The sequence below is a fragment of the Zosterops lateralis genome (genome assembly GCF_965231275.1).
Source record: "Zosterops lateralis genome assembly, chromosome: Z".
Lineage (NCBI taxonomy): Eukaryota > Metazoa > Chordata > Aves > Passeriformes > Zosteropidae > Zosterops > Zosterops lateralis.
This window is the reverse complement of record NC_139800.1, coordinates 56,012,195-56,026,545: the sequence shown is the minus strand read 5'-3', so window position 1 is coordinate 56,026,545 and position 14,351 is coordinate 56,012,195. Positions and strand designations below refer to the sequence as shown.

The window sequence follows — 14,351 nt, the reverse complement described above, 5'->3', positions numbered from 1 at the left end:
ACCATATACCTCAGTAAATTTTGAATCTATGTATTTGTTTGTTTTCTCCTATCTATGTCATATATAAAAACTATTTTCCTGACCTAAAAGAGAGAAGAGAAATTCGGAGAAATGCTCTACTATAGATGATTATAGCAAGGAATTTAAAAGGTGTGCCACAACTGAAAAACATGAAACATTAAATTTCCTTTCATGTGAAGCTTGGTGTGGCCTTCATTGTTGGAAATAGCAGGAAGTATTATTTCTGTCACTGTGGACCTCGCATTAAGAGATAGAAATGAAATGAGACACTTCAAAGTTTTAGCGGCAAAAGCCATACTTTAATGTTACATCCTATTTTTATACAGTTTCCAAGTCATCGTGTTTAATTCTAATTGGTTAGTAACTTTCTTGCCATTCAATTCATTGGTTAGAGTGCTTATGTGTGTACATGCTGAGGCTCTCTCTTTAAACAGGTGTTTAAATTTTTTTCTTTGTGGATTCTCATGGGATAGACTTTATTTTTCATAGATGCAAACTGCCTTCTTATAAGAATAGATTGTTATGCAAACTGATTCTCATTCTCATTAATCTTTCTCATAGGAACTTAACAGGCTAGCTGTTAGTTCAACTGAAATAGCAGTAAGGCCTGATTTTACCAGGCCTTTCTTTTATAAAGTTTTACCTATATACAACAATATACAACACTTTCAATAATTGTGAGGCAGAAAGCTTAGCATGAATAAAAAGAGATATAAATTGCCAGGTTAGCTTTCAGTTAGAGTTCATGTTAAGCAGTAATATAAATGTAAGAGCTTACTTTGAAATGAAATTTGTAATTTAAAGATCAAACCTGCCTATGAGAGTCTTTTAAGGAAATCTGTTGTACTGAAAAGATTACAATTTTATTTCAGTAGACAGTAACATAGTACGACAAAACAAGGGCATTTCTGCTGGATAAATGTGATAGGAATTAGGATCTGATTCAGCAGAAAAACCGCATCTGCTTCCGTGTGAAAGAAAAAACTATCTTTTTTAAAAACTGGAATTCTGCTCTTAGATCAAAACATAAAAATACTTGTCACAAAATTTAATGTTAGAATACTCATGCACTGAACTTTGTAGTTGCTGAAGCATTTTAGTGATATAAATTCAAATATTCCCTTTTAGTAGAGGTAAAATGTTCACGTGTAGGCATCACTGATACCATGCTTGTTTGAACCTTTCCTTCAGCAAGCACAGTGATGTCAGAGTAGTGTGGCAGTGGGACAGCAGAGCCTGTGAATGAATGAAAGTACAGAGCTAAAGGTGCAAAATCAGTTTGCATGCAAACTCAGCAGATCACTTCTTAGTCCACGTGTCGTGGAGATACAAGGTTGTCTGGATCAACAGCTGTGAAGCTTTTAATGAAATGTACTGAAATGAAGATGACTTTCCAGAAGCCGCAAGTACTCTTAGCATAGGCAAGTGATTGCAAGGACATTTCTAATGAAATTTTGTGATTTTTTTCAAATGTAGTGTTTCCAAATATGCTTAATTCATATTAAGAATGAAAACAGGTAAAGTTTTGAAAGTCACACTGCAAGAACAGCCACATTGCAGCAGACTGAATGTGTATTGAGCAGAGTAGCCTGTCAATGTCAGTGTTCACCATCAGATACCTAAGAAAGAGTGTGAGAAAAGGAAAGATTATACTACTATTTCTCCCAATAATCAACTCTCTCAACATTACATAGTTCAGGAATGTTCTCAGTCATAAGCAGTATTTATCAGTTTGATAAACTCACTGAATTTTATTTTTCTTTAATTGAGTTGTCTGATTGCTTTGTGAATTGGCATGTATCTCTTTTAGACAGTAGATGAATGGAAAGTACATGAGTTCAACATGTACGAATGTTTGGATAAACTCTCAAACTGAGCTTATCCAAAACTTGGCTTTGGTTTGTTGGAGTTTTTTGTTTTGTTTGAGAATTTTTTTTATGTTAGGGAGTGGTTTTTTTGGTGGTGGTGGTTTTTTTTTGGTTGGGATTTTTTTTGTCTTTTTGGTTTTGTTGGTTTAGGTTTTTTAACTTCTGAAAATATGCATTAGCGCATGTAGGAAATAACTGATAGTTCTGTGCACTCATTGCAGAACTTGAGAAGCTGATAATCAGATATGCAAGATCATAAAATGCTATCACTTAACTGGGATAGTTTTGTTGGCTGTAAAACATCTCTGTCTGCTTGTCATTTTGCTGATGTTACTAGAATTTTTTTAAACTTACCTTAGATTGTCACTGAACAACTTTAGCTGGTCATAGTCCAAGGGTCGGATTTCACACGTCCCCTCTATTGCTGTGGCATGGCAGTGGTAAGGAAATTCAGAAACAGCTACAACCTTTTTAAATTGCAGGTTTTGATGGTCTTGATTGCCCTGGCACATTAACTTTTCTTGATACATAGTTCTGAATACTTCTTAATGTTTATTTTATGTTCTAGGCTTTGTGGATTTTTGTTAGTGGTGGTTTGGTTTTTTGGTTTATATGTGTGTTTTGTTGTTGATTGTTGGTAGTTTTAATTGCCATTCAGAATGTGTTGCAATATTTCACAATGTCAGGGAAAATAATCTGAAATGGACAATGGCTATACTTTTCCTACTTGGAATGCTTGAATTTTGTCTGCATATAGTTTCTAATTTTCATTTCTGCTTACACTGTGGAAACCAGATAAATTTGTCTCAAATTGTCATGTTTTGGAACTTTCAATAATCAGTGTAGGTCTCGATTTCTGAGCAGCTAATAAATGAGGAAATGTAGTCTGTTCAGTTGCTTTCTAATTATAAGCATCTCTGTTTAAAAATCCTCGAGGCAGAAATTAAAAATGTCAGTGTGACATCAGTTGTGATCTCTGAACACATTAAAGAAAAAATATTAATGCTACAACATATGCACCACATTTGTAGAGAGTTTGATCTTCTTTGTAATGTTCACTCACTGTTTAGCCACAGGCTTTCAAAAGTGAACTTTTATTCTGGACTCTTTTTTTCCTCTAATGTTTATTCTTGATTTAAGTCCTGAGAAACCTTTTTAAATATTTTTTCTTATCATCTAACAAGTATGCCCTCTATTTCCTTTTAAACAGCAATGTAAATTCTCACTGTTGCTCAAGAAAGTGCAATTAACTACCCTTATGCATATGTGTTTGTAGTTAATTCTAACTTTATTTTGTTCATTTTGTGATGCTGTTTTCCCTTAAGGTTCCACTTCTATTTCTGTACTAATTTTTTAGCCTGTGTATTCATTGACACAAAGGCTTGTCTTGTCTTTACTTGCAGTGTAAAGTACCTTGCTGCAGCATTAATATTTCAGAGAAAATACTGTCTTCTGACACTATATGTACAAAATCTCAGTAATAACAGACAGAATACAAGGTTTTTGCCCACTGCCTTAATATCGTAAGTTACAGTTTATGAACTGTTTACTACAACATTAGGCACATGAAAGCAAAATTCTGCAATCATAATAGCTGGCTTCACTTAACAGAGTCTGCTAACAAACAGCAACTGGCTATTTCAAGTTTCTGGCTGTAAAACTCTGGAGAGCATCTAGTAATAATGTAGCTTCATAAATATTGTATTGGCTGCTTGCTTATTATATGCTTGCCATTGACTATGTATGATCCTTCTGTGGATAATCTTGTAGCAGTCTGGCTGGTGATGGGTAAAATTTGCAGGTGTATGTAAAATACTTGATTTAGAGCCTCCTATCTTGAAGGGGAAGATACACTTCATTGCAAGCTGTCCACACAGAAATGATGCACAGAGAAAAGCACTGTGGGCTGACTTTAATAATCTTACAGTTTCACAGACAAACCAAATAGATAAACCAGCTCTTCCCTCCAGTAACTTCTCTGGTAGAAAAACAGAGGCTTTCTATAACATATTTCTCATTAGGCAAATGCTGTAAGATTGTTTTTTTAACATTCTTCAGCCCAAAAATGTTTATTTAAATTTCTATAAGGAAAGACGTATCACCTGTTTCAGACATAATCATGGTGGATATTTCTTTTTAAGCTAAATTGGACTGCTGTATTTCTCTGACACCTGAAACTTGTGGAGTTTAAATAATACCTTAAATTGTATACTTGATAAAAGTACAGGTTTGTCGTTGTGGTGTTGTTTTTTGTTTTGGTTTGGTTTTTTTGTTTGTTTGGGTACTTTTTTTTTGTTTTGGTTTGTTAGTTTTTTGTTTTTGATTTGTGTATGAGGAAGCTTATTTCAAAAAGTGACAAAGAGACTTTTTGCTGGGCAGGAGGATGAAACGTACTTGCAGATGTTTTGAGTGACTCAGAACATGTGATAGACATTAGGCTTTGGTCCAACACACACTGAAGGAATCAATAACATTTCCTGGTCTCTCTTTTCTTTGAGGTTGAGGCTTGTCTGTTTTGAATTGTCGTGGGGTGTCTGCAGCTCCGTTACATCTCTGGCTCTAGTAGATGGGTCGAGTTTCGGGAGCCCAGCAGGGCTGAGAGAGCTTGGGCTCGCGTTACCTTCAGGCTGGAAGAGCTGCTCGGGCATTCGGCCCCGCAGCACAAAGGTGGAGCCGAGCACAGGCATCCTTTGTGGCTGCCATCCTCATCTGGCTGTGCCACTGGATGGCAGCATTGGCTACGCGTTGGCACCGGCGGCACCGCGCCGAGCCGGGCTGGGCTCCGGTTCAGCCTCGTTAAACATCAGCCGGGTAAAAGATTGATAGCAATGCAAATGTATTTATAACCACTAGAGATAGTCACCTTCCACCCCAATTAGCCTTTGAATTGATTTAGTGAGAAAAACATCTATTATGGAATAAAAGTCTTAGTGATTAGTGTTGCATTATTTCACTACATTTGAAATAGCTGTAGGTAAGAGGGTCTTACAGGCATCAATAAGCTTTAATATTGTAAAATGCTTTTAGGCTACATCAGAAGCAAATTACAGGTCGATGGTTTGTTTTTTAAGTAAAATATTACTACAGGTACGGTGGGTGTGCTGGGGACTCTGTGTCATTTACAAAATCTAGCTTAAAGAATTTTTCTTTTCATTCTTTTATTTTTAAAATGGATTATTTCACTGATCACAAAAATTAACATCTTTCTGCTAGCTAAAAAAATTAAGTATGCTTTGAAGCAGTCTGATTTTTTTTTTTTTTCCTATTTTTTCTCCCTAGATGCAGATTGCTGCAAAGAACCTGGAGTGAGAGAAGTGGTGCTGATTCTTTCTCTGGAGTGTGGATCCTGGTGGTACATCAGGTACATCCTGATGTCTGACTAGTACTGCTGGGAAAAGAGGCAGGAAAGAAGGGAGTCCTCTGCTTCATTTGAAATTATTACAAAGGGCTGGTATGGTTTAAGGCTTCTAATATAAAGACCTAATTTACATCACACTGAGTTTCAATTACATGTTGAAAATGTTATTTCTTTGAGGCAAAATTTCCCTGATATTTGATAATACTGCACTGTTTTTGCTGCTTTGCAGCTATGATGTAAATTAGCTTCCTTGCTAAGGAGCACAATGTGAGCAAACCGCCTTTGAAAACAGAACTGGAGCTGGATGCTTCCTGATTCAGGTTCTGCACCTCCCTCCCACCCCCCTCACCCCACTGTAAAATCTGTGCAATCTTTGCTTTCTACTTATGTATTCATTTGTGTTTATATAAAGGATGAAGCTTAATGAAGTCTGTGCAGTCACAGCAGGATAAACCTCTGTGAGATCAGATGTGGCCCTGTGCTGTGTCTGAGAGCAAGACCTTTGAGTGTTGTTATTCTCTTCATTGTTCCTCAATCCATCTTTATTTAATATATAGCTTATATGGTTAACACCCTAGTTTTAAAATACACTGCTGGGATTTTTACTTTTGGGGAAAAATTTTAAGTTATGGTTTTTATGACAATACAAAAATACTCTACTCAATCCAGCATGCTGGTTTTGAGGGCTCAAACCACAAAGACCCCCTTCCTTCCACTCCCCACAGCAGCTATTGTGACTGTTTCAAAGCTTAGTCTGAAATTTACCTGAATTCTTAATGAATGCTTGCATCCAGGTGGCAGAATGTTTTTATTGATGCTGGACAAAGATACCTTTCTTGGTATGAAGTTTTAAATACATTTTATATGTTTGTATTTATAGTTTGCTTTCCAACATTAAAACAAAGAGTGTGGAGACAAAGAAAAATTATAAAATAGGAGAGAAATGTCAGCAATGTTTGCCAAGAATATCTTTGAATGCACAACAGGATCGAAGGGCTTAAAAATCTAGAATGCCCTATAGAAATTGAAAAAAAGCAATCAAAGTGAATAATTTTACTTTTAGGGTTTTTTTGTAACCCTGTTTTGGATATCTACAATGCACTGCACCATTGATACCAGATAATATAATGATATCCCACTTAGTCATGGTGAAGCATGCTTGACAATCAATCAGAAATCAGCTGGAAGCAAAATCTCCTGAAGGCAGCCTAGATCTGATGGGATTTGTCCTTATTTGTGTGTACATAAGTGTGAGATATGCAAGCTTTTCACATAAATGGCATACATGAAAACTGCACTGGGATTTAAAACATATATTGTATATTCTGCAAAATATTTGCTCTTGCATATCTCCAATTCTAAAGAAATAAGTGATAAAAATAAGATCCAGGGAGCTAATATTGGCATTGATTTTTAATTTACACAAAAGTTATTGCAAATATATATCAGTGTCAATTAAAGCAGTTTCATTGCTTACAACATATAGGAAATCAGATTCTATAATTACATTTGTCATGCGGATGGTAGCACTGTTTCCAAGGTTCAAAGGTCACTGACAATTAGCATAAGATTTAAAATTAAATTACACTAAATATTGTTTACTATAATCGCTTGAAAATTTGACAGGAGAGTATGAGTGTTTAAATATAAAGAATATATTCTGGCAGCAAACCTCAGTTTTCTTTTTCCCTTAAGGTTTTAATTTTCAGATGTTTAGTTTTGTATTTGGTTCATAGAAAATAGTTTATGTTTCACCTAGGTAACCAGATAGAGTTTATTTACTGAAAAGACAAGACTTTATGCAATGTTTGTAGTAGTCTAGGAACATGACAGTGTAGATAAGATTAATAAAAAGGCAAATGTAATAATCTGGAGCTGGTTAAAAATTTCAGTGGACAGCAGCAAAAAAAAAAAAAAAAAAAAAAGTCAGTTTGGTCATAACTGCAGGATAGTATTTGCATTTGTTAGACTTTATGGCCAGATTTTTCCCAACAGAAATTTTTAGCTCAATTTCTTCTCCAATTGCATTATATTTTTAGTGGTTAAAATATCTGTGTATGTGAGTTCGAAGTTTAGTGGATGCTTTTCCAAGGAAGAAAATATTAAAAAGTGGAAGGTCTTTCTGCAAGGGTATAATTTTGATGCAGGTATTATGAGAGCAGAAAGTAGATTTGAAGAAGAGACACTCCTTCAGTTTTCTCTGCAGATACAATTTGAACATTTATAGAATGGCTTCTGCAGCAATTAATGGCATGACATCAAGAGTATGACACTGAGGAACCTACCCTCACTGATCTTTGTCTTGTGCCCTGATTGTCAGTCTTAGATGTGCAAAGAAGATCTGCACAGCCAACTGAATAAGGCATCTATCCCTTTATATAGCTGTGGAAAAGAAGTGGAATAGACTTGCACCTATTGTTGGACGGCATTCCTAATGCTTCTTTATATAAGGGCAAGCTGTCAGCTGTGTTCAGGGATGTGATGGTTCAGCCACTCATGGTCTGTGAAAACGTTGCTTGATGCTAATTCTCTCTTAGATTGTTGTCTTGTGTCTGGGAGATTGGAAGATGCTACAGTCTACGGTATTTCCTGTGTGTTCCTTAAAGTTCCTTCTGACAAGTAAAAAAACAGATATGGTTGCAAGTTAGTTAATTTAAAATCAGCCTAAATAAAAAGCCAGTTTTCAGAAGATGGAAATCTATAGAAGTTCACTTGAGTGAAGTTTTCAGACTGTACATAAAACTGTGAAAAGTATATCCCATGTACAAACTTTTGAGAGAGGCAGAAATGTCACAGAAAATGAAAATATAGATTTCTCTGAATTTTTTGAACTCATAGTAGGTGAGAATGTTATGATATATGTGCAATATTTTACATATACAAGATGTAAGAACACTTTGGTTAAAACTTAAACATGCATAGGTTTTTTCCCATGTCATAGAACATAAGAAAACATGCCTTGAAATGAAGAACAAAGCAACACAACATTGAGTTAGAGTACTACATATTTCTAGGGGTATGCCTATGGAAAATATTAGTGGGTTCTGTGAGAAATAATCTATACTTTAAAAACAAGATTAGTGTTCAAGAGGCTTTGTGAAGAGCAATTCTGACATTAAGAGAACACAGGTCAAAAAATAACATAATTTTAGTCCAAGTTATTATATTAATGAGAAACAAAACTGTTTCTCAACTTCTAGTTAAAGATAAAATGTGCTTTATTTTGAGAATAAGATTTTTCTATTTCCTATACAGGAAAGAAGATTATTTGTAGAAAGTATTCAAGGATCAGCAGTAAATGATTTTGAAGCAAAGGTGAAGCAAACTTTTAAGAAACACCATGAAATTGCAGACTAGTGATCACACTATACATGAAGATCAGTTTGAGGTAATATCACGATTGTAGTCCAAAATTGGCACAGATTTTTTTTTTTTGTTAAACCTGTGCTGACTTTAGATGATTATTCTAAAATTACAAAACCAGAATTTTAACTTTAAATTATTTCTGGAAAGCAAATCAATTGCCAATGCAGATAATAGGCATATGAATATTATATGAATGACTTGAATTACTTGAGCATGTCACATTAATAGTTGTGTCAAATGTGTGCACACCCTATTGCTGTGTGAAAAAAGTTTCAAAATGCACTAACACTGTACAAATTATAGGGTAATCACTTTATAAAAGCAAATATAATTGAAGATGTTCTTCTTTCTTTTCTTCATGACAGAAGATGTAGGAAAAAACACATGTTAAGTATCCAGCCTGAGGGAGACTACAATTTTATAGATGATCAAACTTTAGAAGAAAAATGGGCTTGAGAAGAACAATACAGATACTTTAAAGACTTAAAAACCTTAGATGATTGAATCAGAGAGTATTTTTTCTTTTTTATTTTTTTCTCTTTAGTTATGATTACTGTATATTCTTTTAGCTGGGAAAGAAGTAAAGTTATCTTTTGTTTTAGATGGTAGTACTTAATCAGCATCCTCTGTGCTGTATCTCTTGATAAACACATAATTTTCAGTTGCCTTCTCTCATCCCTTTCCTTTATTATCTGATATTTTTGTTTTATCTTAATAAATTCTTATCATCTCTATTGCAAATTTTCTTTAATGACCAGAGGCAGTAGCTAGTCAGAAACTAGAAGGATGTCTTAAAGCCACACAAACACCTAATTTTTCTCATCTGAAAACATTGAAGCATACCTTTAAATAAGAAAAGTGAATGTTTATTCTGTGCCAACAGTCTTAGGAAATCTGATAGAATTTGCTATTATGGTTGGTATTTTTAAAGGTAAAAATATACTCTCCTGTATTTGAATTTTTTATAGGAAAAGTAATATATGTTTTCTTGGTTTTCTTCTGAGGAATGTTTTTTAGAACAAAGGAAAAAAAAGGACTGGATTTTACAATAGGTATAAAAGAATTTGAATTTCTAGAAATAGTTTTACTATATGCACTGAAACAGCATGGAAGAATAACATTGAGGATTTAAGAACTCAAAAATTTCATTTTTGAGAACTGGAAAAAGTTAGTCTGCATCTAATATACAATTAAAGTAAACAAATTCAATCTCTGTAATATTTACGCATTTTCTTTTAAGTAAAGAAAATACAGATTCTTTAGATATTTCCTTTTGTAGGTTTATTGTTTTAGCATTAAGGCTGAAGAAAGCTTTTTTTATAAGAAGTTTTTTAACTGTGAGAAGTAAAGAATAGTAAGAAAAAAACTGAAGTAGAAATGAGATTGCTTTTTTTTCCCCCTTTATTATTTTTTTTTCTGGGGCAGGCAGGGTAGCACTGTGTTGTGGTTTGAAAGCAAAACGAATGAGAGGCTCCAAGTCAGAAATATAATTTAATAAGAAGAAAGGTAAAAAGGTAAAAGTAAAATAAAATAAATACAATAACACAAAGGACCACTGACAGGGTCAGAATACAACCTGAGCAGGATGGTGGAAGCAGTCCAGGTGAGGTGCTCTTCCTGAAGCAGTCAGTGATCCTGTAGAAAGGTCTGGTAGCTCTGGTCCTCTGGGAATCCAGTAGGTAAAGGCTGCTTGCACTGTCCCACATACCAGCTTATATCCGGGTGAGAATGCTTGGCTCCTCCCCCTGGGCAGAGCATCTCACAATAGCATGAGAAGTGTGAAATGGGTCCTTGATGGCCCATTAACAGAGATAACCCCTGGAGGGAGTTACCTGTGACTCATGGGTCATTAGCAGGAGACACCCCAAAAGTCATTAGCAGAAGACACCCCAAAGGCGTTAATGGGCCATTAGCAGAAGACACCCCAAAGGCCATTAGCAGAAAAGGCAGGGGGCTTGGGAAAACAGTAGCCCACGTGGTTTCAACAGTTCATGAAGATGGTGATAGAATAAATACTTTGTGTACATCCTACACTGCAACCCAGGACACACTGTAATGCATTCTAAAGATCTGTTGACTCTGTCAACTTCTGATCTTAAACTTTTTCAGTTGATGTGACTTTTTACTGCACAAGATCAAAATTCCTGGTAAATGGCTTGACATGTTTCAAAGATCTCAGAAATAGCAATTGAAATAAGCAGAAAAAAATTATGTGTCTTTGGGTTGTATTAAGAATAGTAACTGTCTGATATACTTCATTGTTGAGAGCGTTTAGAAACTGGAAACTGATTTGTAATTGACAAGAATTCACGTGGTATGAGCCATTTTCAGTACTGTCACATTGTGAGCATTCTCAGAAGACACCAAATGTAAGATCAATACAGTGATTAAAAAGGGTTAAAATGAATTATGGGAGTTTAGAGGATAAATTCCACTAAATCAGGCTTTGAGCAGCCTAGTCTAGTGGAAAGTGTCCCTGCCTGTGGTGAGGGGAAGTCAAGCCTTTATGATGATCTTGAAGGTCCCTTCCAACCCAGACCTGTGTCTGATTCTATGAAATAAGATTTCAAACTGAACAGGAAGATGATGATGCACCTCAGTGTTGGATATTTTGAGAATAATGTCTCCCAAAGGCAAGAGACTCTGCAAGTAATTTTTATGTAGGAACCATTATGATAATTTTTTATCTTTGGGATAAGAAAAGGACTGCTTCAGTAACAAGTGTCCCAGAAGTAATTTATCCAGTTGTAGAAATTTCATGGACTTAGGTCAAGCAGGGTTAGCTTAGGTTAACTGATCCCCATTTGTGCATGTTTTGGCTTTCAGGCCTTGTGTTTGGATTTTTCATATACTTTTAGGTCATGTATAGTCGGAAATGTATTGGACCTTGTTATAAAATAGGTGTCAGGAAATGCATCTTTTCACCTCTATGGATATTAGAGATGACCTTGGGATTTCCAGCTGCTTCATATTGCCCAAGGTCACAGATAAACATCATGGAGTATAAGCACAGCACAATATGGTTATTGTATAATGTTGTATGACATGCAGATAAACATTGGACAGCCCCTCTACCAAATATTGTCTGCTCTTACAAGCTATGCCATCCCCATTTTAGAGATAGGAAACCAAAATTGTGGGAGATTAAGTCTCTGTAATTCTCTGATGTTGCCCACAGTTTGAATATACACTGCTTGAATCTAAAGCTTCAGCCAGCAGTTCTACCTCCACCGAGGTCACAGGATAATTTGTGTTTTAGTGGCAATATTAAGAGATATAATGGTGTGTTGTAAATGCACTGTAAAAAATGCTTATTTGAATGAAGCACTGTAGCTTGTTTATCATCCATCCATCCATCCATCCATCCATCCATCCATCCATCCATCCATCCATCCATCCACAATTAATTGGTTAATTAATGAGTGTTACTCTCACTATTCCTGTTTAAAGGCTAGTTATCCATGGCCTTCTTAATACATTGAATAAGGTATAGTTAGCAATGAGTTAATATTTTTTTTAGTTTTGTTTTGTTTTGTTTTTAACTGGATCTTCCAATTTGTGGAAATATAGAATTTGTTTCCATGGTAACTTTCAGACTTCAAGGCTTGTGGGAAGAAGACTGGTAGGTGTATGATTCAGATTATACTTGCTGGGTTTTATTGTGTTTTAAATGCATTTAAGTTGGAACAATTTATAATAGTGAGATTTGGTAGGCCTGACTGAAATATTTTGCTAATATCTTTGTTATTCTGAGGTAAAAATTATTCCAATGAAAATTTGACTCAGATTAGATTTGGTGGGGTTTTTTAATAGTTTTGGGGTTTTTTTTTAAATGAAGAGAGTTTATTAAGCAATAGTTGTGTTTGTGTACTGCAATGTTATTTGCATGCTGCTATTTCAGAAAAAAATCACCCTTTATTTTAGGGAAACTGAACTTTTTGTGAATACATATTTAACTTCAGGCTTAACTAAATACCTTGTATTTATTATTATTAGTTCTTATATAAAAGGTGTTTATTTCTTTATTACTAATTCAGTTGTCCAAATTGCCAACCCCCAAAATTTTCCTTTATCATTTCCCCTCAAAGTTAAAGTAGTCTAAAGGAAGCTTTTGAAATCTAAAAATAGGGCTGCAGGCCTACAGTGATTTCAGTATATTAAACACAAATGTGAAGTTGTTTTTGATTGAGCTTAAACCATGTTTTTTATACAATGTGAGTATTGTTACTATCTTCTTAAAATTGATTTTCTTCACTTGTAGGCATTTTTAATAAAAAACCCACCTCGTGGTCATCAAAATCATGTGTGTATGTATGTACAACTGGCCTTCAAGGCAGCTTCAGTTCATCTTCAGTCAGGAAACACTTTACATCTCTAGCGTTTTAATGTTAAAAAAAGTAGTGAGCATTTTTGAGAGATGACAGGGATTTAGGATTTAAAAATTTAAGGACCCCATCACATATGTGGACTATTGGTTATTTTCATTATTCTTAATGTAATAGATTTTCTCCGACGAAACAACTTGATCAGACCAAAACATAGCATCTGAACTGTTGTAGTTGAAGAAATGTTTGTTTTTCTACAGCTTACTTCTTTTTTTTTTTTTTTTTTTTTTTTTTTTTTTTTTTTTTTTTTTGTTAGACTAATTTTTAATGGTTTTCTCTAGCTTTCATAAGAAAAAGCTTGTACTTAAATGCATCTGTTTGTGATATGGAAAACATTTATTCATAAAACTGAAAGCCTTGTGAATAGTAAGAAAACATAACATATTAAGATTTTGGAAGAGAAATTGGCTGAGGAGGATTTGGCATTGCCTAGAGTTTGTGAGTCATACAATTTTACTTCTAATTTTGTTTGGCTCCTCTCCATAGAATATCTTTCTTTCCCAGGTTTTTGCAGTTATGAATATGCATTTGAATCTACAGAATGGATACCAAATCGCTCCACTTGCTACTGAAACATAAAAAATTAGGACAACTACTTAGATAGGATTAAATATGCCTAATTGTATGTTTTGGTGGGTTGATCTTGGCTGTATGACAAGTGCCCACCAAAGCTGCTCTATCACTCCACTCCTCAGCTGAACAGGAGAAAGAAAATTCAACCAAAGGTTTACGGTTTGAGATAAGAACAGAGAGAGGTCATTTATCCGTTGCTGTCATGGCCAAAAAAGACTGGACCCGAGGAAATAATTTTATTGCCCAACAACTCAGAATGGAATATTGAGAAGTAAAACTGAAACTCAAAACAGCTTCACCCTCACCCCTTCCTTGTTCCTCAGGTCAGCTTCATTCATGTTACTTTATCTCCTCCACCCCCACAGTGGAGGAGGACAGTGGGATGGACTGTGTCAGTTAATCACACATTACCTCTGCCACTCATTCCTCCTCAGGGGGAGAACTCCTCACACACTTCCCCTGCTCCAGTGTGGATCCCTTCCAGGAGGTGCAGTTCTTTGGGAACAGACTGCTATGTCATGGAATCCATGCAGGACCACAAGTCTTGTCAGCAAACCTGCACCCACATGAGCTCCTCTCTCCAAACCTGCACCCACATGGGCTCCTCTCTCCGTGGGCTCACAAGCCCTGCAGAAGCCTGGTCCAGTGTGGGTTTCTCACAGGGTCACAGCCTTCTGTCAGGCATCCATCTACTGTGGAGTGAGGTCCTTCCTGTGCTGCAGGTGGATCTCTGCTTTCCCATGGACTTCCATGGGCTGCAGGGACAGAGCTGCCTCACTG

At 35.5% G+C, this 14,351-nt stretch overlaps 1 long non-coding RNA gene across 2 annotated transcripts in view; it reads left to right on the top strand.

Moving 5' to 3' along the window:
- Positions 1-2,297: 2,297 nt before the first annotated feature.
- Positions 2,298-14,351, top strand: part of LOC310923337 — a 65,298-nt gene continuing 53,244 nt past the window's right edge. Inside the window, exons 1-2 of one of the 2 annotated variants that reach the window (XR_014592580.1) lie at positions 2,298-2,329; positions 5,169-5,250. This is a non-coding gene — a long non-coding RNA (uncharacterized lncRNA). Of the gene's footprint in view, positions 2,330-4,986; positions 5,251-14,351 lie in introns of those variants that run through there. The other variant, XR_014592581.1, reaches the window with a different exon arrangement.